The 21,815-nt window shown below is 41.3% G+C and overlaps 1 long non-coding RNA gene across 1 annotated transcript in view; it reads right to left on the bottom strand.

Annotated features, from left to right (window-relative positions):
- Positions 1-21,815, bottom strand: part of LOC108553093 (uncharacterized) — a 152,517-nt gene that overhangs the window by 5,316 nt on the left and 125,386 nt on the right. The window lies entirely within an intron of this gene.

Raw genomic sequence — 21,815 nt, 5'->3', positions numbered from 1 at the left:
AGTTATTGAAGATACTGAAAGAAGGAAATTGCGATGTTTGAAAGTTTCGAAAAATTCCATTGCAGGGAATTTTAGACCGACGTTACGTATCCTTAATCGACGATCGATTAATTACAGTCATCTAATTTCGAGACATTAGGCAGTTATAAAAATGATAATCGAATTCAGTTGGTCAGGTGCGTTACAAGTTGGAAATGATTATACTCCGCGTTCATCATCATCAGCATTCATGAGAGATCTGGTATATAATTAATCAAAATTGTACTTTATTTACCTTATTAAACGTGTTTTACAACGCGCAGTTAAATGAGCGTAATTGATATACATTTTTTCGCAAACCGAACAAATAAATTTAACTCGATATTTCCTTCATTAAATCCTTCGCAAACAGCTTCTTCGAATTGAAATAATTTCACAGGTAATTATACGTATGTGCCGCGAACAAAACTAGAAATCGATTAATAAATATTCCTTGGAAAATGTGCAAACGTTTTAATTTCGTTTAATAACTTTATATAGAAGATAATAATCAGTGTACGACACGTTATTTATTTGCTAATTAATTATCGATTAATAATTATCTCGATTTCAAAGATGATTTCAAAACTGTTCGACAAACGAAAAAAATAATCGCAAAAAGGAAACGACGCAAGAGATGAAATATAGCAAAGAAAAACTGGGTGTTTTAGTACCAGTTGTACAACCTAACCGCTATTGTGTAACTGTACACATAATTACCACTATCTTCGTACATGTCTCGAATAAATTATAGAAACCACTTTTTCACGAGCTTGCGTTCAGCTGTTACAAAACTAATGAATTTTTATGAAATAACGTATCTATTTTGTATACGTTTGCTAAAGCGTATCACTAAGCGCGTTTAATTCACTGCTGCGTGTGTTCCCTATTTGTAGCCAACACTGTGCACTTTAGCGCGATATTTTTCTATTTCTTTTACCCGTAATTCATCGTGAAAAGCAGGTTTCTCGTGACATAATAATCTACCCGTACCCGTTGTTATTTATTAGTATACGAACTTTTCCACTGCGGGCAATTTTCTTTCTATTCTCTTAGATTTTTGCTCGGTGCGCCCAGAAAGAGTGGAAATTAATATCATTACCAACCGTACTTTTATCCCAGTGGAATAAATCATACGTGTCTTGCCATAAATCTCAAATACTCATAGTTCACCTTTCGAAAAAGTAACCCTACATATATTACGTAAAATCTGCAAACGCAATGGACATCACCTTCATCTAATCCCGAACGCGTCAGTTGCCCCCTATCTTCCCTCTCATCTACGAAAATCGAATAAGATGGTAAAGTAAGCGAACTGATCGGATATATCAGTGGATAGTACTCTTAATACCAGAATAACGCGGTGAAATAACACGAAATACCTGAAGAGCAGCCGGTGCAACGTTCACGGTATCGAGGAATACCATGAACGCGATGAGTTATTACACCCAGGCGGCTCGACACGGCATAATGCAATAATAGCAAGAATAATAACAGTCGGTGCACGCGAACAGGTTATTCCTTGGGCCGGGCAAGAAGGACCGGACGTCCTGACTTTCACACGGCACCACAGTGAAATCGGCTCGCGATCCGCCCGTCAGCGAGCGGCCGACGCCGCGGTTACGCTCGCGAGCATCTTCGGAAAGCGTGGAGACGAGGATCGACGAGTTACACGCATCGGGAACGATACCGACGCTTTTCCATATCGGAACCGAGGATTATGCAACGCGACCGCCTTGAATAGCGGCGAGTCACCGAGAGAGGAATCCGTCGTGCACGGTGCCACTCTGCGCAGATGGGACCAAGTTTCTCGGTAGGGACATGGGTTTGATTGGTCTTGATGGCGTAATGAATTGCGAAGATAGGGTACGTGGATTTTTGTCGTTAGCAACGCGGGGTACGTAGAGATTCAAGCTAGATGGGATGATGGAGAGCAATGGACGCAGGATCAGTGTTGCAAACACTGCCGAAAAATAAGATTCTTTTGTGTAGCTACGATTGTTTTACTGGTAATTCGGAATTCACGATGAGCTTCGAAGTTGGCATTTTGCAAGTACCTAAGGTGAAGCTAGACACGATGAATTTTACCCTAGTTCTGTAAAGTGCAATATGCACTTGCGAGATGAAGTCATTTTAGATCTTCGTCAAAATTTCGGGATCCTTAGAAAATTAACTACCAAAGATAAAGACATGGGATAAAGTCGCTCTGATCATTACCATGAACGAAGTGCATCTCAGTTCTATAGAGTGCAATGTGCACTTACATGGTGAATAATTCTTCACCGAAGATTCTCGGATCTTCGTGAAAATTTTGGGATCTTTGGAAAATTAAGTACCAAAGGTGAAGACATGGAATACACTCTCCTTGATCATTGCTATGACTGTAGTTTATCTCACATAGAGAGCTACATTTTGAAGCTTCACTTTAACCCATTCGGTTATTGAGATATTTCAAAAACTATGGTTTCAACCACTATCTTTGAAGGTCGATTTCATCCCTCCGATATGAACAGTGGTATATAAAAATAAATACGTGTTCAATATTTCTTTTCACAACTATCTTTCGCATAAATTTCATCAAAATCGGAGTGTACGGATCGAATATGGTTCCTTGTCAAATTTATAATGCAATGTGCAATATATAGTGAATAATTCTTCGTCAAAGATTCTTGCACCTTCGACAAAATTTCGGGATCCTTAGAAAATTAAGCACCAAAGATAAAGATACGGGATACACTATTAAATTGCTATGAAAATTGGTCAACTTGAGTTGCTCTAGGAATCGGGGATCGTTGTGGACCCTAACGCGGTAAATCTCGTGGACCCTGATGGGTTTTGGTTCGACTGGGTTAGGATGCAACGATTTCGAACGCGTGGATCTATCTCTGTACCTTCCTTTTTGGAATTTTGAAATTTCCGGCTCGTATCGCGAATAGAGATTTGTTTAGTTCCGGGCTAGCTTCGGATTAGATCTGGGTTGTGCTGCGTTGCATCCAAGTGCAACTTTGGAATAATTTGAAACTGCTTTTAGTTCTCGGAGTTTTTGGTCGAAGAGAGTTTAGGTTTGTTTTGCGAACGTGAATTAGCTTGTTTCGATGTTGACTTCGATGTGAAATCGCCGCAAGTGTTACTCCACGTTACGATACAATAAAATTAAATTGGCTTATCTTTAGACCATAAATCATACATTACATCGAGTTCTTCTTAATTTCTAAACAAACCTAACTATTATTCCACGAAAATAAAGCTGAATAAAGCCTCAAGCCCAAAGAAATTCATTGAAAATGTTAACAAACTCCTAGAAGGCAAACACGCATCTGCCAATTTTTCTGAAAGTGTCATAAACGGTAAAACATTTTAACTCCTTGCACTCGAGAAGTGAATTTCAGTCACTATTACATTAAATTTGATATATTAATTAATATCGATCTTCCAAATTTGTTCCAATGTGCGAGGTATCGAAATCAAATAATTCTACAATTCTATTATTACACAATTCCTTATTTACTGCTCAAAAAGGTATCGTCAGTTTTTAAATAGAGAATATTTGAAAATCTATTCTTCCCTAGCCAAAAAATCGTCGAGTGCAAAGAGTTAATATTCATATACGACATATCAAAAGCTATATCAACTCGAAATTCTTATTATTAAATTTAATTTAATATTAAGAAAATTTTAAATAAATGTCACCGAACAATGTTTATTAAACCCTCTCAAAGACCAAATACCACCTTCAATAATAATAATAATAATAATAACAATAATAATACTACCAGCTCCAGTTCCAAAAAAGAAAATAAAAAATTTTATTATCCCATCGACAAATCACAGCCTCGTTATTATCAATCCATGTCAAGGTCCAAGCTCCTAATTCCACCCCATCATCCTACCTTCCAATTTTAATAATTCACTCGTTATTCGCGAGCTATTTATAAAACGCTGTATATTTTTCCAAAAGTCACGTACCAAACTAGCTAAACAAATCATTAATTCCGAGATAAAATGTAACAAGCCGATACGTTGATTTCCAAGCGGGGTGGGGGTGGCTAATCCCGATTACGCAAGCCAGATCGGCTCGTCGCGATTTTCGTGGCCGTTTTATTCCGACACAACGAAACCACCAGCGGATACAAAGTTGTCTCTGAACGAAACGAAACGAGCTGGACTCGAAGTGATTTTCGGGGCTCGTAAATCGGGCGACAAGAGGGAGGCCGGCGCATATTTCACGATTTAAAAATAGACCGACACGCCTTTCGTATTTTCGAAAGATCGCCTCCAACCGTAAAAGCTGTGGTGTCTTCGGATTTTTAGAAATTTTAGTAAGACAAATTTCAGCGGTGTTGCACGAGGGAAAAATAAGGTGGAATATCTATCGGAGGTAAACGTAAACGTGATTTGGATACTTGGAAAATCGAATTTCAAACAAACCCACAAGAAATGAATATAATTTCGTGAATTATTTCTTTGCAGTTTATATCCTGCAATAAAGTATCGAATTTACTTTCTACTCGATTTTTATTGCTTCGGTATTGTTAAACGCTCGATTAAAAATTCTTTAGAATGTTTTGTAACAATTTCCAAAGAAATAGTTTCGCTGGAAACAAAGATCGGAGAATGCAACGTATTCCCGAAAATTCTTTTTATCCAATATCAATTGCTTCGAGGTATTCCGTGAATATTCGTTTTAAAATTCCGCCTAGAAATTTTGAAAACTTTTCGAAGAATTACCGAATACACAGCACGCAGTGAACCATAATTTTGTAAATTCTTTCGTTTCATTTCGATAAGTCGATTATTGTTAAACTACTCGATTAAAAGCTCTTCCTAACACTGGACCTGTACCCATGGCAGAGTTAAACGAAATTCGCATGGCGGAATAACTTACCAAAAAAAGAAAAAAAAAAAAAGGAAAAGGGGATATAAAGAGCCTGGTAAAATTCGATAACGCGCAAATGAAAAGCAAAATGGTTGTTTGCGTAATCGTAAACAAAGTGTTAATTGAATCCATAATTCGAGTGTGATTCATGAAAAGTATTCGTGGAAAATCGTTCGCTCAGTTGCACAATATTTCATATTCTGAATATTTTTATTTTTTTGCTCTTATTTTTTTCATATCCCCCCCAATACGATATCTCGATGCTGAAAATATATTTTCGCCGGAACCGAGAAAATTCTATGAAAAACATTCCAACCATGGATGATGGGTTTCGCACGCGTATGTAAAAGCGGGGAAAATTTTTATTATTCGCGTTCGAGAGCTCGTGTCTCACTGATATTCTTTCGTGCTTCAAAATCGGTTACGGGTTATTAAAATTGGCTAAAAATAAACCGCGTTCCTCGAGTCTGTCATCGTTTCCATGCATATGAAATGGCTGTCTTTTGTAGCTCCCAGAGAATGGGAATTTAATGCATTTGTCCACACGATAAACATGGTATAATTACGAACGTGATTTACGATTGAATTAACTAGACGTTGTGAGAAGATAATAGTTATTGTTGTTCGAGGGTTTCTTAAATTCGTCACTGACATTTTCTTACACTTAAACCGAATGCAAATTTATATTCTCAAAGCATGCGAACACAAACGATGTGAAAAACGATGTGTAAAGGCGAATTCTTAAAATTCTGATGTTTCTCGAAACGTGACTCGTGGAAGTATCATTCGGGTGATAAATTTTTGTCTCCAATGATTTCTAATTGTTACTGAACGAATGATAAATGGAATGTTATTGATAAAATATTGTTGAGGAAATTGTAAATTACAAAATGTCCCGAGGTAAATTATCAAACGAATGCTGCTGCGAATTCGACGAATTTAATTAGTGATCTATGTTTCATTTATCATCCATGTTTTACCTTGTTCTTATTCGTATTCTTCCAGAAGTGCAAGAGGGACTACTTATTTCAAGCAGCTTCTTGCCTTTCATACCTAATCCTGATAGATTTTGTCATTGTCGATGTCAATCGTAATAGGATCATGATAGGTTCTTAAAACTTTAGAGAAATAGTTGACAATGTTGAAAAATAATATAACGATGAAAAATGTGTGAAATTTCACAATAATAAGTAGTCACGATTAAAAATATAATCTCTTTCCGCTAAGACGTTAATTTAAAAACATCAAGAACTCGTTTAATATTTTTCTACAATTGACTTTCTAATTTAATAACATCAAAAAACCACCTAATCATTTTCTTCCACCAATTTCCTCATTTAATAATATCAAAAGCTCACCTAATCATCTCCTTTCACTGACTTCCTCATCTAATAACGTTAAAATCACACCTAATCTTTTTCAACTAACTTTCTCATTTAATAACATCAAAAAGTCACCTAATCATCTTCTTCCACTAACTCCCTGATTTAATAATATCAAAAGCACACCTAATCATCCTCTTTCGTTAACTTTTTCATTTAATAAAATCAAAAACCCACATAACCTTTTCCTACGATATAAAATTCCTAATTTAGCAACATCAAAAAACCACCTAATCATCTTTCACTAACTCCCAGATTTAATAATATCAAAAGCCTAACTAATCGTATTCTTTCATTAACTTTTTCATTTAATAAAATCAAAAACCCACCTAATCTTTCTCAACGACTAATTATCGAATTTAGTAGCATTAAAAAATCACTTGATCATTTTGCATTAACTTGCCAATACAACAAGATTAAAAATGAATTCAACCATCTCCTTTCACTGACTTCCTGATCCAACAACACCAAAAACCTGTGAATTTGGTTTTATTAGTGTGAATGCAAGTGTGTGAGGTCGAGTAATGGCACGAATGTAGATATGTATGTTTTTGGAAGTGCGAGTGGAAGATCTAGGATACGTGGTGTTATGCAGTTGCTATGGATCTGAGTCAATGTGTTATGAGGAGCTTCAGTTTGTTATAAGAAGCGTGAGAGTGATAATTAGGATATAAGACGTGTGTAAATTATAATTTTATAATAAATATACGGTCATTATACAACAAACTCACAAAACCCACCTAATCTTTTCCTACAACCAATTTCCCAATTTAGCAAGGTAAAAAAGACACTTGATCATCTTCTTTCACAGCCTTCCTGATCTAATAGCACCAAAAGGCCAGCTAGCCATCTTCCTCAGCTAACTTTCAAATTTCAGCTCCACCATATAGCGGAAGCAGCGCTAGCAACGGCAGAGAGGAGCCCGATAAACGCTGTTTATTTTCCCTGTATATATTTTCCAAGGCACGGCAACAAAACCGTATGCCAACGCGTCCTTTTGTCCCGTCGGCTCGTCCTTTCCTAGACCGACGAAAAAAATCCACGACGAACGGCTTCCGGGTATAAAGCTGAGTATCCACGAAAGAATGCCAGGTCCCGTGGAACGCTCTTCTCTACGCGGAAAGGAATCTCGAGGGTGAACCGTGCCTCCGGCGTCATCGAGACATCGAGAACGATGCCCCGGGCATCCAGGAGGCCACGTGCACGCGTTGCAAAGCCGACTACACGGATAAGATTCGCGGAAAACGTTCCGCAGGCTCGTTATCCTTCCGCGAGATGCTCCAACGCCGCCTCCGGCCAACCTCAGTCCTCTAAATTATAATTCCCACCCTGACATTAAAAGCCTCTTTTAATCCCACCATCTCCTAGTCCCCGTTTTCGAACCGGCCAGGGTCATTTGAAATTAAAATAAGCCACGTTGCGTAATGACACGAGGTGTAACGACGCTTCCAGTTCACTCTGGTTCCTGCATACACCTTAATTCCTATTTATAATGGCAGACGAGACCTCCGATGTGCGAACCAAGATTGTCTCAATGTTTCAGCGAGTTGGGTTCGGTCAGATAGCACACGAGTGGACCCAGATCTCTGTTTGGTCGTGAGAGGTTTGACGTCGGAGAAGAATGTCGTGGAATCTGCTTGGTGATGGTCTGACCGATGTTAATAATCCACTTCGTCTTACTGACAAATGTAGATGAGTTTACGGAATTATAGGAGCGAAGTTCGGTTGAGAGAGGTTTGAGGTTGTTTGACGACCTGGAATTTGGTTATTTTTCAGCGAGCAAGTCTCATCGAGTTAACGATCGACTTCATTTTGATGATGTATGTGGGCAAGATGGTGATGGTCTTGGAATTAGCGAGTTAAGTGGACGCGAAGTTTGGTTGATAGAGGTTTGGCGTTGTTGCACGCTGTGGAATTTACGCTGAACCCTTTGAATCCCATTTTGAGAAGATTAAATATTACACATATTATCCTAGGTCGAGCAAAGATCGAGTATCAACTGAATTAAAGAATCAATCGAATCGAAATAGTTCTACGCTACAACGAGAAATTTCGAGAAGAATTGAAAAGCAAGACTTATATAAGGTAGCCGAAAAATCGGTAGAAATCAGCAATATCCCGAGACTCATACCGGGTGTTATAATTGCAAGCGTTTTGTGCTAATAAATCCTATACCCGCAGCAAAATCGGTATCTCCTTTACCACAAATTCTTTAATAATAGCCGTTGCGTTCACGTAATCTTCAGAACTCGATTGGAAAGCGTATTACGTACTTTATCCGCCAATTACACTACCCGAGTAGTTGGAGTTAAAGGTGTAGATAGATTAGTCGATATCTCTCCTTCAATTGATCTGGTCCATTGCCTACGATCTTTTTGCATTAGAAAGTTAAAAATCCGTGTCTCCTTTCTTTCAAACGGGGCCCGCAAGGATCAGGTGAGCCCGAGTTTAGGGTCGATCGTGGCCAACCGGAGGAGTTAGCCACCTCTGACTCCCGCGGTACAAAAGTCCGTTCCTAGGGAATTTCCTAGGGAAACTGCGTATTATCGAGGAACTCCACCGGATACCCATAACGAAGTAACATTAGCTAATAGACAGCGGAACAAGGACCAGAGCGTTGGAGAGCACCCGTGGCTGATCCACGGACGTAAGGCGATAGTCCTTCGTCTGTCGATACCATCGGCAAACACGCGACGACGAATTTCGTTTGAAGTACGAGCCTGCAGCACGAATAGTCGCGAACGTTATCCAAAGGTGCGTCGGTGCGTGTCGCGTGTCTCCGTGGTAGGTACACACGGATCTCTGGCAAACGCTGGAGGATCACCTGCGTGGCCTATGAGCCGCGCCTCGAGCGATTCGTTCGTTCAATTGTAAGGCCACGGAGGCATCGTCACGCGGAAATTACATACTTCGATATCGTACGGTAACGTGTGCTGGCTCGCTCGCTCGCGCGTGTGTTCGCTATGTGAACGGTCGTTGCGCACGGTGTAATTCAAACATCTCTGCATGCGCTACCAGCGCACAAATCGAGGAGCGTTCCGCGGCTTGAACACGACCTCCATTAGCCTTCTTGATCAGCGTGCTAATTGGTTGACTTCAGCGAACGAGCAATACGCTCGCCTCCTCCTCGACCTCCCTGTTCCGCGACCTTTCGATCCCTCGAACCACCTCACACGCCTGTAACCCGTTGCATCGCGGATATAATTTTCTCTTAAGCCGTCGTAAAAAGCCCCCGACCCGACAGCCAATGGACAATGCCAACATCTGGATCTTGCATCTCCATGATTATCTTCAAGTAGTCGAGTTTAAATACAGCGGCAGGGGGAGTTGAAATGTGTTTTATCAAGGGTCGACGTGTTCCTTTGTATCCCTAGGAATCTTATAGCTTCGATATTATATGGAAGTAAGTGATACATTGGAAAATATAATTTCCTAGCTTTTAATCGAACGATTTTACATGATTCTTATTATCAGATCGAGTTAATGGATTTTCCGTCCCTCTGATAAGCCGAGGTCATTGTAAACTAACCGACACACTTTCTTCATCCTACTAATCATCATGGCATCGAATAAAATTTTATCCTCCCGAGGAATTTAATTTGCCGATCAGATTATCCAACTCTAGATACAGTGTACTTTATGGATAATCATAGTTTCCACGGAAGGTCTAGTTTCCTGTCTTCTCAAACAAACTCTGGCCAACTATTATACGAGCCCTAACGCTAACCCGAACTAATCCACACATTTTTCTATCGTTATTCACTAATAAATTCGCATAATTTCGTAACGTCACATTCTCGATGAGCCACCTACATCGCCACAGAGGCTACTGATACCTGTGTGTGAGTACGAGTGTTTACATAGAAGTATGAGAGAGTGGTAGGACCCAACGAGAGAGAGGGAGAGCATATACAGAAGCGTAGCCAGTGCAACCGATGATTTATTTATAATTATACTAAATCGATAAATAAGACAAGTACTGTCATGGAATGAACCTGATCTCCCATTAGCGACCAATCACAGATCGAAATTCGTACCCCTATCGAACTAGGACCAGCGTGCAGCCCTCGACATCGGACGAAGCAAATCGATAGACCCTCCTCGCATCATTAACGAGTAATCCTTGCATCGAACAAAACTGCAGAGTTTTTCGTCCTCTGACAAACTGAAACTGCCATAGAGCCATCGATACACGCTAAACCGAGCTAATCGATACACTCTCCTGACGTCGGTAACGAATAATCGAGTCGTACAAAATCCACAGTTCTCTACCCTCCTGCCAAGCTCAGAGACGAGCTGCTATCATCGCCATACACCGAATAAACGGCACGGGATGAATGGCAATGGATTACCAGCGCACAATTAACACGACACAGGTATCCGTTTGATTTTACACGATCCAAGCCGCAGGTAACCAAGCTGGTCGGTTGCTCGCCTCTTCATCACGATAATCCACCTCCTGTACTACCCTCTCTTTCTCTCTCTCGCTCTTGCTCGTTGCATCGCCTCTTCCTCTCTTGCTTTAGCCCGGCAGCGGTGCGTTTGGACGGGAAACGGGGCGAGCATTTAATTTGCGAATGCAGATTGCTTTCCATTTTAATATAAATTGTTCGAAACAAAGGCAGTAATTATAGCGTGCTCTCTCGTCGCTTTGAGAACGCTGGGTGTTCGTTACCCTGCTGGCGTCGTACTCGCTCACCCTTCGCGTTTTTCGCTCTACCTGTCTCCCTCGATCCTTCCTCCCCGTGTCACCGTCGAAACTCGTTGCACCGACGAGGAAGGGGAGAGAACGAGAGTTTGATTCCGTTCGGGGTAAGGTACAGAGGAGAAATAAACGGGAATACCGTGGACGATATGGAGCTGCAAGGGAGAGATGTCGCGGAAAATTTCGTAAGAGATGCGCTAGCTTTCCGAGTACGTGAAAAATTCGTCTGAGATTAGAGTTGTTGGACAGGCTTCGTTCATCTCGAAGGGCAGTGATCGAGAAGAAGCGAGAGAAAAATTGTTTGCAAAATCTCAGGAAAATTTTAGTGAACATCTTGGCAGTGTTGGCAGATTCTTGTTATCTCGTGATGGAGTTTGAGATAGTGAAATGTGAATTCTGTGACTGTAAATGGCTAAAAAATACCATATACCAGGATTTCAAAGAATTTCAGGTTTTGTGTATCTATTGAAAGGAAATCGAAGAAAAATGGCGGCGGAAAATATTAGAAAAATTTGCGTCTAGAAATTAATATGACACATGCCGAATTCTTTTCTTGCAAGGATGCAACTGTGCGATTGCTTGCTACTTATATCACTGCGTAAAGAATAGTTAAACGATTTTAAAGACTGCAAATCGAGCTTGAGATATAATTACACACAGGAGGAATTCTTAGTTATTCCGCAGAGAATCGATGAATCGAGGAGGGAATTGTCGTTCTACGAGAAACTGTTATCTGGGAATGTCTCTGAAAATTCTTCGACGACCTCTATACGCATTTGAAGATTCTTGGCAATTTGTATAAAGAAATGCTTACGTCATAACTATTTGAAAAATGCCAAAGTAATTATCGAATGACTTTACAAAATCGCAGGCTCGAAATTAAGCACGTAAGGTTACTAAACTCCAGTAAGGTAGGAAGAATATTCTATTACCAATAAATTATCCTATACTAATAAATAAATTTTTACTCAAATTCAATTTTCAATCGAGATATTTAATAATGATTTAATTAAAAAATTTTAAAATACGATCAATTTCTAGAAAGAATTAATTATAAACCTATGGTTAGAAATACAATTAACGTTTAGAACTCTGCTACCATTTTCTATCGCAATGACACAAAGAACTTTGAAAAAATTGAGTCAAAAGTGGAGATCTAAATTGGAATATTCGAACGTTTCCTAGGAAAAATCATAAACTGCAACTTTCGTGACCACAGTTACAAAATGGCGGATTATTTTAACGACACGCGAACCAATTTATATAACGTTATGAAATTTTGAACGAAAACAAAGAAGCGGGAATTGCGATGGGGAACTTGCGGAAATTTCTACGAGTTTTCATAATTACAGGCAATTTTGATGTATTAAATAAATTTTAGCAAGGCGCATCGCCGAACGAGTAGAGATTTATACAGGTATTGATCATTGCGGTATCATATAGGTATTAATCATTCGACGTAATGCGAAGGATTAATATTCCGATGTTGCTAATAATGATCGTACGTGGAGAATAATTAAATACAAATAACCGATGGTGATGCAGCGAACAAAAGTTCTCTGCAATTTCTGACCACGTATTGGTCATTGATCATTTTTGTTGCAATGTTATGAAACAGAAAATGGAATTTACAGCAGCAGAAATTTGCGATGTTTCATATCGTTAAAGGATCGAATATCGAAAATACAAATATACGTAGACTTTGCCCTCAACCGATTTTAATTTCGTGACGTTTATATCTGATAAAATTTCGGTTAAAACACGAGTTAAAACGGAAAGGAAAAATTTTAACGTACAATTCTAGCAGCCTAGTATTCTTCCAGAGATTAGAGTCGTAGAATCGTATTTCTCAATTACATCAATCCCTATTCTTATTATTCTATTACCCAGAAAAATATTCAAACAAGAAATCAGGTTTCCCAAGCTTTCCTTTCGCCTTAAAATCCATCAGCGCTATAATTACAACGCTGTAGTCGCACACACAGAAATCTAATACATGTTATTCTATTAACGACATCCTCGTACCACCATATTAAACTGTGAGTGTTGATTTTGTGTGTGCGAGTGTGATTGAGTTTGAAGAGACTGAGTGCTGTCTAGTGTGAATGGTGTTTAATAAAATATTTTGAAGAATGCGCCAGAATGAGACAGTTGTCTCGGAAATATCAAAGAGTGAACACTCTTAATTGTTATTGAGAGTTATTAAGAGTAAGCGAGAGAGAAGAAACTTTGTCGGAAGGCAACGATATGTATATGTGTGTACGTGTGTGGCGAGTGACTGCTATGTGTGAAAGAGGCGATGCATCTATTCGATTGCTATTTTTTCCTTTATTTTCTGTCATGTCGTGTCCGAGTCTCATTATAGAACACATTCACTGCATACAGAAATAATATAATCATACATTGTGTAACCTTTGTTAATTTTAATAAATATATTTCAATAAATAAAACTGCAACAAACTTCTACAAAGAGTGTACCGATTTGTCATTTCAAATAATTTATTACTTAAATATCTGAACTTTAATATACCTTAATATTACTCGTTAAAAAGATCTTAAACATTATTGTCCATTCTAGCTAAAAAGACAACACCAAAATCAAGAATACAATCACATCCTCTAATCATCAATCCAATTACAAGAAAAAGGAATCTTACATCGAATACACACCACCCGACCAAATACAAAAATTTTAAAGACAAAAATTCTCGAAAAAGAACGAAACGAACACAGTCGCGTCCTCTAATCACCGACCATCGATCCAAGCACAAGAACAAAATCCTGTGTTGAATAAAGGCTTCCTGAACAGGCCAAGATCCAAGGAGGACTCGAAGAAGGAGAGAAATGATACGAGGGTATGAATACGTAACGATACGAATGGTCGGCTTAAAAAATCAACAGCGTGAATTACAGGCGATCGATGGTGCTGCTCTTGCGGACAAATGAGGCTAAACGACGTTATCGTGGCGAACAGAAGCGAGACGATGAAGAGGGAACGAGGTCCCGGCCTGGCGCGCTGTGTCCAGAGCAAACAAAGAGAAAACGGCAGGCGAGTTCCGCGCGCTGCCGGGCATTCGAATCTCCCGCCACACGCGCGCACACCGATGAACAAAGCGGCCGACACTCGGGGCTCCGGGCGTCACGCTCGTTTTGGTTCGTTCCGCGCCAATGGGGAACGACGCCCGTGACAAAGCGCCGCGATAAAAGGCACTTTGATAGAACGGTTTGATTGCCGGACCGATCAATTACCGTTCCCTTTAATTTCATTCTTTTCCCTTTCTTCCCTCTCTTTTTCTTAATCAAACGAGCGACCGGGGAAAAAGGAATCGAACGATTCGCAACGAGAGATCTCTCGATCGTTGCTAAGAGGCTGGATCAATGGACGGACGAGGGACCGGTCGAGGTTTTAAGTAACTCGAATGATTGTTAGAATGTTGGATCGCTAGAGTGTGATGGCGTTCTACCTCCAGCCTGCTGATTTAGTTAACCCTTTCACGATGGTTCTTCCTAGCAATGGATACGGTGATACAGTAATGCGTACTGCGACGTATGCAAATCCGTAACAAAGAGCTAGCTTAAGCTGGGTTACTGACGTTACTGACATATGCTTTAGTTTGCAACAGAGACTAATGAACGACTGGTCTAACAGCACTGACGAGGATCAGTCATGTTATTCTGATATCCGATATTATGTCGAATACTCGAGCAGCCATTTTGGGACTTAACGACCTAATAGTCACGACAGTTAAGAGCTATGTTTCCCCAACATTGGAGGATCGATGCTTGAATGAGGGACAAGTCGAGTTTTCTAGGCTGTTGATCTACTGTACGTATTGTTCTAATAGTCATGACAGTTGAAAGCTATGTTTCCCTGAATTTAGAGGATCGATGCTTGGATGAGGAACGAGTCGAGGGTTGCTGATTTGTTGCACTTATTGTTGCAATAGTTGTAAAAGTATCGAAAGGTGTGTTTGTTTGAGATTTGAAGATCGGTGATTGGATGAGGTACAAGTCGAGTTTTCTAGGCTGTTGATCTACTGCACTCATTGTTCTAATAGTCATGATAGTTGAAAGCTATGTTTCCGTGAGTTTGGGGGATCGGTGATTGAATGAAGAACGAGTTGAGTTTTTAGGCTGTTGATCTGTTACACCTACTGTTCCAATAGTCGCAAAGATGATCGAGAGTTATGTTTGTCTGCGATTGGAGGATAGAGGTCAGTCAAATGAGGTTTGAGTTTGAGTTGAGTTGAGTTGAGTTTTCAATTAGCTTGGGTAGTTGTTAGGTTCTTGGTCTATCGGATCGTTGAGGTATGAATGTACTAGCCCTTGTTTTCTGATTTATTTAAAGGCTGCTTGGCCTAGATTAGGCTAAGGGTTTCACTGTTGTAGCACCTATTACAGATCGCGATAGTGGAATATTCTGTGTCGTTTATATGCAAAATATGGAGAAAAGTATTTTATTACACAGTCCGAAGGATGAAGGCGGAAATTAAATAACCTGTTCCATTGAATAGAAATTATAATTTGCATCGCAATTGACTAATAAAATTAACGACCAATCCCGTTACAGGGTATAGCGATAATTATAGACTAAATATTCCGTTTCAATTACTATGCATAATTACCCTCTTGTAATTATTCACCGTTCAAAGGCCAACCATCTGTTACAACTGAATCGTTACTCCAACTCTCGAGTCAACTCGATCGAGTGATTTCGTTTGACAAACAACTACCCTGCCAACTGAACCATCCGAACACCATTATCAGATTCCCCTAAATCTAATTCTCAAACAATAGCTGATGCTATATCAAGCTTCTAAATGTAAATGATCCCTTTCCAACCTTCATATGATACCCGGATTATTTCAATCCCATTATGGGTATACGTTTATTTCCAAAAGCATTCTCGAAATTTTCCATAAAACTAACAAGCTCGTCGAACAATATGGATTTCATGGAAGAGGACGAATATAAAAATTTCAAAATATCGAGGATGTAAGTTTCGTTGAAACATCCAGATGGTACTGAGACCCAACAAATAATCTCAAGAATATTTCCATTACGCGAATAACCCAGAACAAAGATGTCAGTTCCCTAAGCGTATTATGAAGTGAGAACTAATGTCCAGTTTCAAGCTTTTCTAGTTTCAAGTGGGCACCATCGAATATCTTTCTTACCATTAAATATATGGAAAAATGGTATAGCCAAACCTCTAGAAATTTCAAGAATGTCTCCATTGCACTATACAGGACATGTAAAAATCCTCTTAAATTGCAATAACTGCAGACCACCTACCCAAGACCCCAATTCTAAAACCTAGTTGAGCCAAATTAGAAACCAAGTAAACAAAGAAAATAAGATAATGGGAAAACGATCGCAAGATGACGAGGATGCAGAACGACCCTGAATCAACGAGGCGACACGATAACCCTGAAAACGAGGCACTTACCGCTTTGAAGCCTGACCGGATGCAACTGCAGCGCACTCGCCACCGCGATACAAAATGCAGACCCGGGGAGGAGAATACGGGAGAAATCCCGTGAGGCAGCGAGAATCGCGGAATTATGTTAATTTTCCGTGGCATGTCTCGCGGCTGATATTCGAGGCGGTGCGCGGTGGCCCGTTACGATAGAGAGCAAGCAAATTAGAAGGGGGCAACCGTCGGCGCCGGTCGTTCGGCGAAGATCGTGGAAGCATTCGCGCAGCTAGGAATATCTGCTGGTCCATTCAAGGGTGCATAACACAGGGCGGCGAGTGAATTTGCCCGTTTCGCCGCAACAACGGACGATGCTCGGCTTGTAAACGATGCATGACAACCGTTCGCCTGCATCCACCAGTCAAGAGTATTCCCGTCCTTCCTGCTCGTCCTCGCCACCCTCTCATCCTTCTATCTTCCTATTCGATCACACGTACGCGCGCGCGCTATCATAGAACGAACGAGCGTCTACCGGCTCGTAGAGAGACAGCGCGGGAAAGAGGGACAGATAGAGATAGGAGAGGAGGAGCAGGAGTAGCAGCAGCCGAATTCCTAGCATACCGCGGGGCCAACTGGTTAGCAAGCGATTTACGATATTGTAAACCGATGCGACGGCGGCGGCCGTGCCCACCGCCGAACCTCAATCTAATAGTGGCGACTTCGACCTCCAATGCCAAAGGCACGTCGTCCCGACGGTAACATTGTTCGGCCCGCTTTTACTTCCGCACACGGCCCACTGGACCGTCGTCCTAACGAGTTTCCCATTCTCATGGTAATACGCGCGGCCAGTGCTTAGGGCGAGTTATCTCCAAGAAAGTGTCGTCCTCTCCGCATTCTTTCTCGCGATTTCTTCGGGTCCAAGGATTCTTCGAAAGGTACCGTGTGAGACATCGGATTTGGCAACGGGGGTTCAAAGCGTCCATGACTGCGTTCTTCGAGAGGGCCAATTAGGGGTAGTTCGATTCTCTATGCAGGTTCTTTCTTGGGATTTCTTGGACAGGCGAGGTGGTCTGTTTGAACAGTGGGGTGGAGGATGTTGGATTTCGAGAGTGGTTTGAGATCGCTGAGGGGTGATCCAGGAGGGTGTAACCGAGAAGTACGCAGCTCTTGAGGTCCAATTCTCTTTGCAGGGTGTTTCTTGGGTTTCCCTGTGATAGAAGACACTGAATTTTTGAAAGAGCTTCGAGAATATCGATGGAGATTGGGAACTGTGTGGGACTGACGAACATATTGTTGCAAGGACCCAATTTACTTTAGGGGTTGATCTTGCGTTCTCCTGGGATGGAAAATCTCTTAGCATAGGGTTGACGGTGAAAGATGCTGAATTTAGGAAGAAGTTTGATGACTTTGACGAGTGACTGGGAACTATCTTAGCCACAGAGATATAATTCTCACTGGAGATTGTTTCTTTGGGTTTTCTGAGTGGTGCCAAACCCTGAAAGAGATCTGAGGATGTTGATAGATGACTGAAGAATCATGGTCCACATTACACACAGACGGCTATGGCATTTTTTAACGTGATCGAAGATGGGATGAGCTAACTAAATCCTGTATCCAGTGTCCTATGATCTCTCTACGTAAGATTCCAAGGAACGAAATGAACTTGGAATATAATTCACGCAATGGACATACAAAATGATACTCAAGACACGGGTTCCACGAGTTTCGTGCCGTGGAGGTCGAGTTCATGAAGATTCACGTCTGGTCGAAGAAACGTGTTTAGGATGATAAAATCGAAGGCTGCATAATTAACCAAATCGAGGCTTCACTCGATTCCTCGATACATCTAATAGCAACTACGATGCACGATGCAACTTTCCCAAAAATTTATAAAAGCTTCTAAACAATTCCTGATCGCACGCTCGCTACTCATACCGAAAACCACCTAACCAATCTCTTCACTGACAAATCATCTCGTCTCCAACTGGAATAATCAAATCAGGCATCAAATATCCCCCGCGATATCAGGAACAAGCTCTGCCGTGTGTGTTAAATAATTAGAGGCCGCAAGTGTGAGGAGCAATTGGAGGAAACGCGGCGAGCAGAAGGGGGAACGGAGAAATGTCTAAATAGAGAAAAGACAGAGGAGAGAGGAAGATAGATAGATAGATAGATAGATAGAGAGAGAGAGAGAGAGAGAGAGAGAGAGAGAGAGAGAGAAAGGGAGGCGCGTTACAAACGGTAATCTAGTTGCAAACACAGCTCGGGGTTGGAGCTCGAGCAACCATGCGGAATAATGATATGTAATCGCGAAACAGCCGCGGGCTCGCGAAGGCACACGCGAGCGGACGCGTGCGTACAGGCGCAGGTACACGCGCAGGTACACGCGCAGGTACACGCTACCAGCTAGCGCACACGAGTCGCTACAGAGCAAGCATACACTCGCGAACGGGTAAATGACACGAGCAAACGAATCGACGAAACGCAGCGCAACCCTCTATCTACCCTCACCCTATCTCGTTCACCCCTAACTTTCGCGTTGTTGCTTACAGTTTCGACGATACACCACCGCTTCCACTGTGTCGATACCACCGCTAATTACAGTTTAATAATGATCCGGTCGTGCGTTAGTCCGCCAACAGCGTTGGCCAGCGAATTAAAATTCTATGCCTGGGGGTGGATGTCGAGCGAGTGTAGATGGCTGGATCATTGGGGGTAGCGCGTGCATGATTCAAGGGATGCATGATGGTTCGATTTTTCTACGGTCATGTATTCTATACGTAGTCCTCGATTAGGGTAATCGGAATTTTTATACCTTTTTATTCTATTATACGCGAAATTCTGCAGACGTTTCGCCTCGTTAATTTGAGCAGAGGTATAGCAAGTAGGGAGAGTGATTTTCGTTGCTTCGAGATGTAAGGGTTTGTAATGAATTTACGATGATGTGACTCGATGTCGATGCTACTAGGATACAAGAGGAGCAAGGTGATTCCAAAATGAGGAATCTTCAGGTATAACTAAGATAGAAGACAAGCTTTCACCCTTGTGATGAGATAAACGAAATATTTGTTACGTCTTGCAAGTGGCAGTGAAATAGGTATCTACGTCTACAGACGTTGTATAAATCTGTGTTTCTCGAGAGGGAAGTTTCTTCGCAATGTAACGCGTGTACCGAGTAAATAGAATTATTTCGAATATCTTCGAAACCAACCTCTCAATCTCCAATCTTTACGGAAGCTATGAATTCCCGTGCTGTCGAGATATAATAACCATAAATGAAAATGTAAAAGATGAATACGTAAACAAAAGAATCCTAACTATACCCATAAAGTAGAACAATGAGAGTATAATTAAACCTAATATGCATTAAATTCCTCAATTTTGTTCAGTAAAATTAAAAAAAAAATCCAATTAATTTCTCCACGTCTTTAAAATAAAATTGGTTCATCGATACCCTAAACAGGTATCATAGTATATTTACAATAACAACAAAGATCGTGTGACGAAGTAAATAGGTATGCACCTATTTCGATGAAAAATAATCCCACGTTCGCAGTAAATGAGAAGCAAAAAATGTGGAATCCTTCATTCTGACAGAGAATAGAGGAAGAATAGAAGAAAAAGGGAAAATAGGAGGAAAGAAGCGCGAACGTCGAGGGAAGAAAATGGACGCGTGCAATTAGCGCGGTTGCGAGTACGCGGACGCGCAATAAGCTATATACAGTGTAAAATTCCATTCGACGATCCCGTCCCATCCCAAAAACGGATTTCCGTCGAAATAACTGTTAACGTTGCGAATTGCATCCCCGGCATGCGCGCTGCACGTGCGGATCGGAAAATTTCAGCTGCAAAGCTACCTGCGCGTTTCCCTCTCGCCTCCAATCCCTCATCCTATGTACCTTTCCTCTCTCCCTCTCTCTGTCTATTTACATTTTCTCCTCTTTCACACTCTATCTTTGTCCCTGCACACCCGTTTCTCTCCGGCTTCCTCTTTCATATTTCACCCTTTCCCATTCACACTTTCCCTCGTCATTCCTTTTCTCCTCTTCCTTCCTCTCACCTGTCCGTCTATATTCTGCCTCTCTCCTACCTATCTGACATTTGTCTAAGCCATTTTCTATTTTCGTTCCACTCTTCCCGTAATCGTTTTAAATACTCCTCTTCAGGGTCCGTGATTACATTCTCGCGATTAGATTCCTCTACTCGCATTTCACTTCTAACACGAATTTTCGGTATACATCGTGGTATACTATAGTATCTTATACTCGTGTAACGTATCGTGCTTTTGTAAACATTTTTAAATAGATTAGTTATATGTACGTTGATAATTTTTTAATTCGCCATGTTCGTTTTATTTTATTGACGCGAATAATCACGACACATGGTCACCCTAGTGACCACCATGACATGGCACCAGTAACGGATGACCAGTACAGGAATCGACGCGTCAGTGATCCACCCCTTGACCCTTGACGTTCTTCGCGGTTCTAACTTATCCTATCTCTCTTTTACTTCGACTGACTATCTTTTCACCTTTTCCTCCATTTTTCTTCGCTCTGACATTCCGCGTTACTATCCCTTTCACCACGTATCTTCCCACAGTTCCCAACATTTCTACATCCACCATCAATCTACTCGGAGTGTTCGTCCTTCTATCTTTGACTCTATCTTCGCAAGTCTGCTTCTCTAACTTGCAACTTGTACGTCCACATCTATCCATCTACCCTTCTATCCTTCTATCCTTCTATCCTCCTCCATTTCCCGGATGGCAACTCTGTTTCCGTACATTCTAGCCAGCCCTGTAGTCCTCCCTCTCTCTCCTTTCGCTACCCATTCGTCGATCCTGCTCCAAGCTTGCCTCTGCTTGTTTCCCGCCTATTCGAATATACGAACACGGCTGGAACCGTGGAGGGACCGTTTCCATCGGCCTGTTGTTCCGTCCGCTCTCTCTATCCTCGCCCACCCTCCTCCTCTCACGTTGCACACTCCACGACCGAATGCAGACACCTGCGTACACGGCTCGCGTGCAGTTACATTTTTGCGGTTGACGCAACCATTCTGTTCATCGGCCGCGTAAATATGCGCGTGATTACTTTTAATTCCCTCTATTTGTCGGGGCTGCGTGCGTCGTTCGTCTGTTTCCTGCCCTCCGCCACTCGCGCTCTCCTGGTCTCACGCGTTTCTAGCCTCGATTCCCGGATCTCCGTGCACGAGGCAAGCTTCACGAAGCATTCCCTGGTTATTTAGCCAACTAGACTGGACGACAGACACCGAGATAACTAGTCGAGATTCATTCTTGAGTATTTCAGTCGTTTGTAGACGCCGGTTATCTGATCGTCCAAGCGCTCTTGCGACTGGATGCGTAGAACACGATTGATCGCGTTAGGTCGCTGCGTCGAATTCAATTACACTGGGTCA

This window comes from Eufriesea mexicana, unplaced genomic scaffold, assembly GCF_001483705.2.
Source record: "Eufriesea mexicana isolate 0111107269 unplaced genomic scaffold, ASM148370v2 scaffold9296, whole genome shotgun sequence".
In the NCBI taxonomy this organism is placed as follows: Eukaryota; Metazoa; Arthropoda; class Insecta; order Hymenoptera; family Apidae; genus Eufriesea; species Eufriesea mexicana.
Note: the sequence above shows the minus strand (reverse complement) of the source record. Positions and strands in the feature narration are given on the sequence as shown.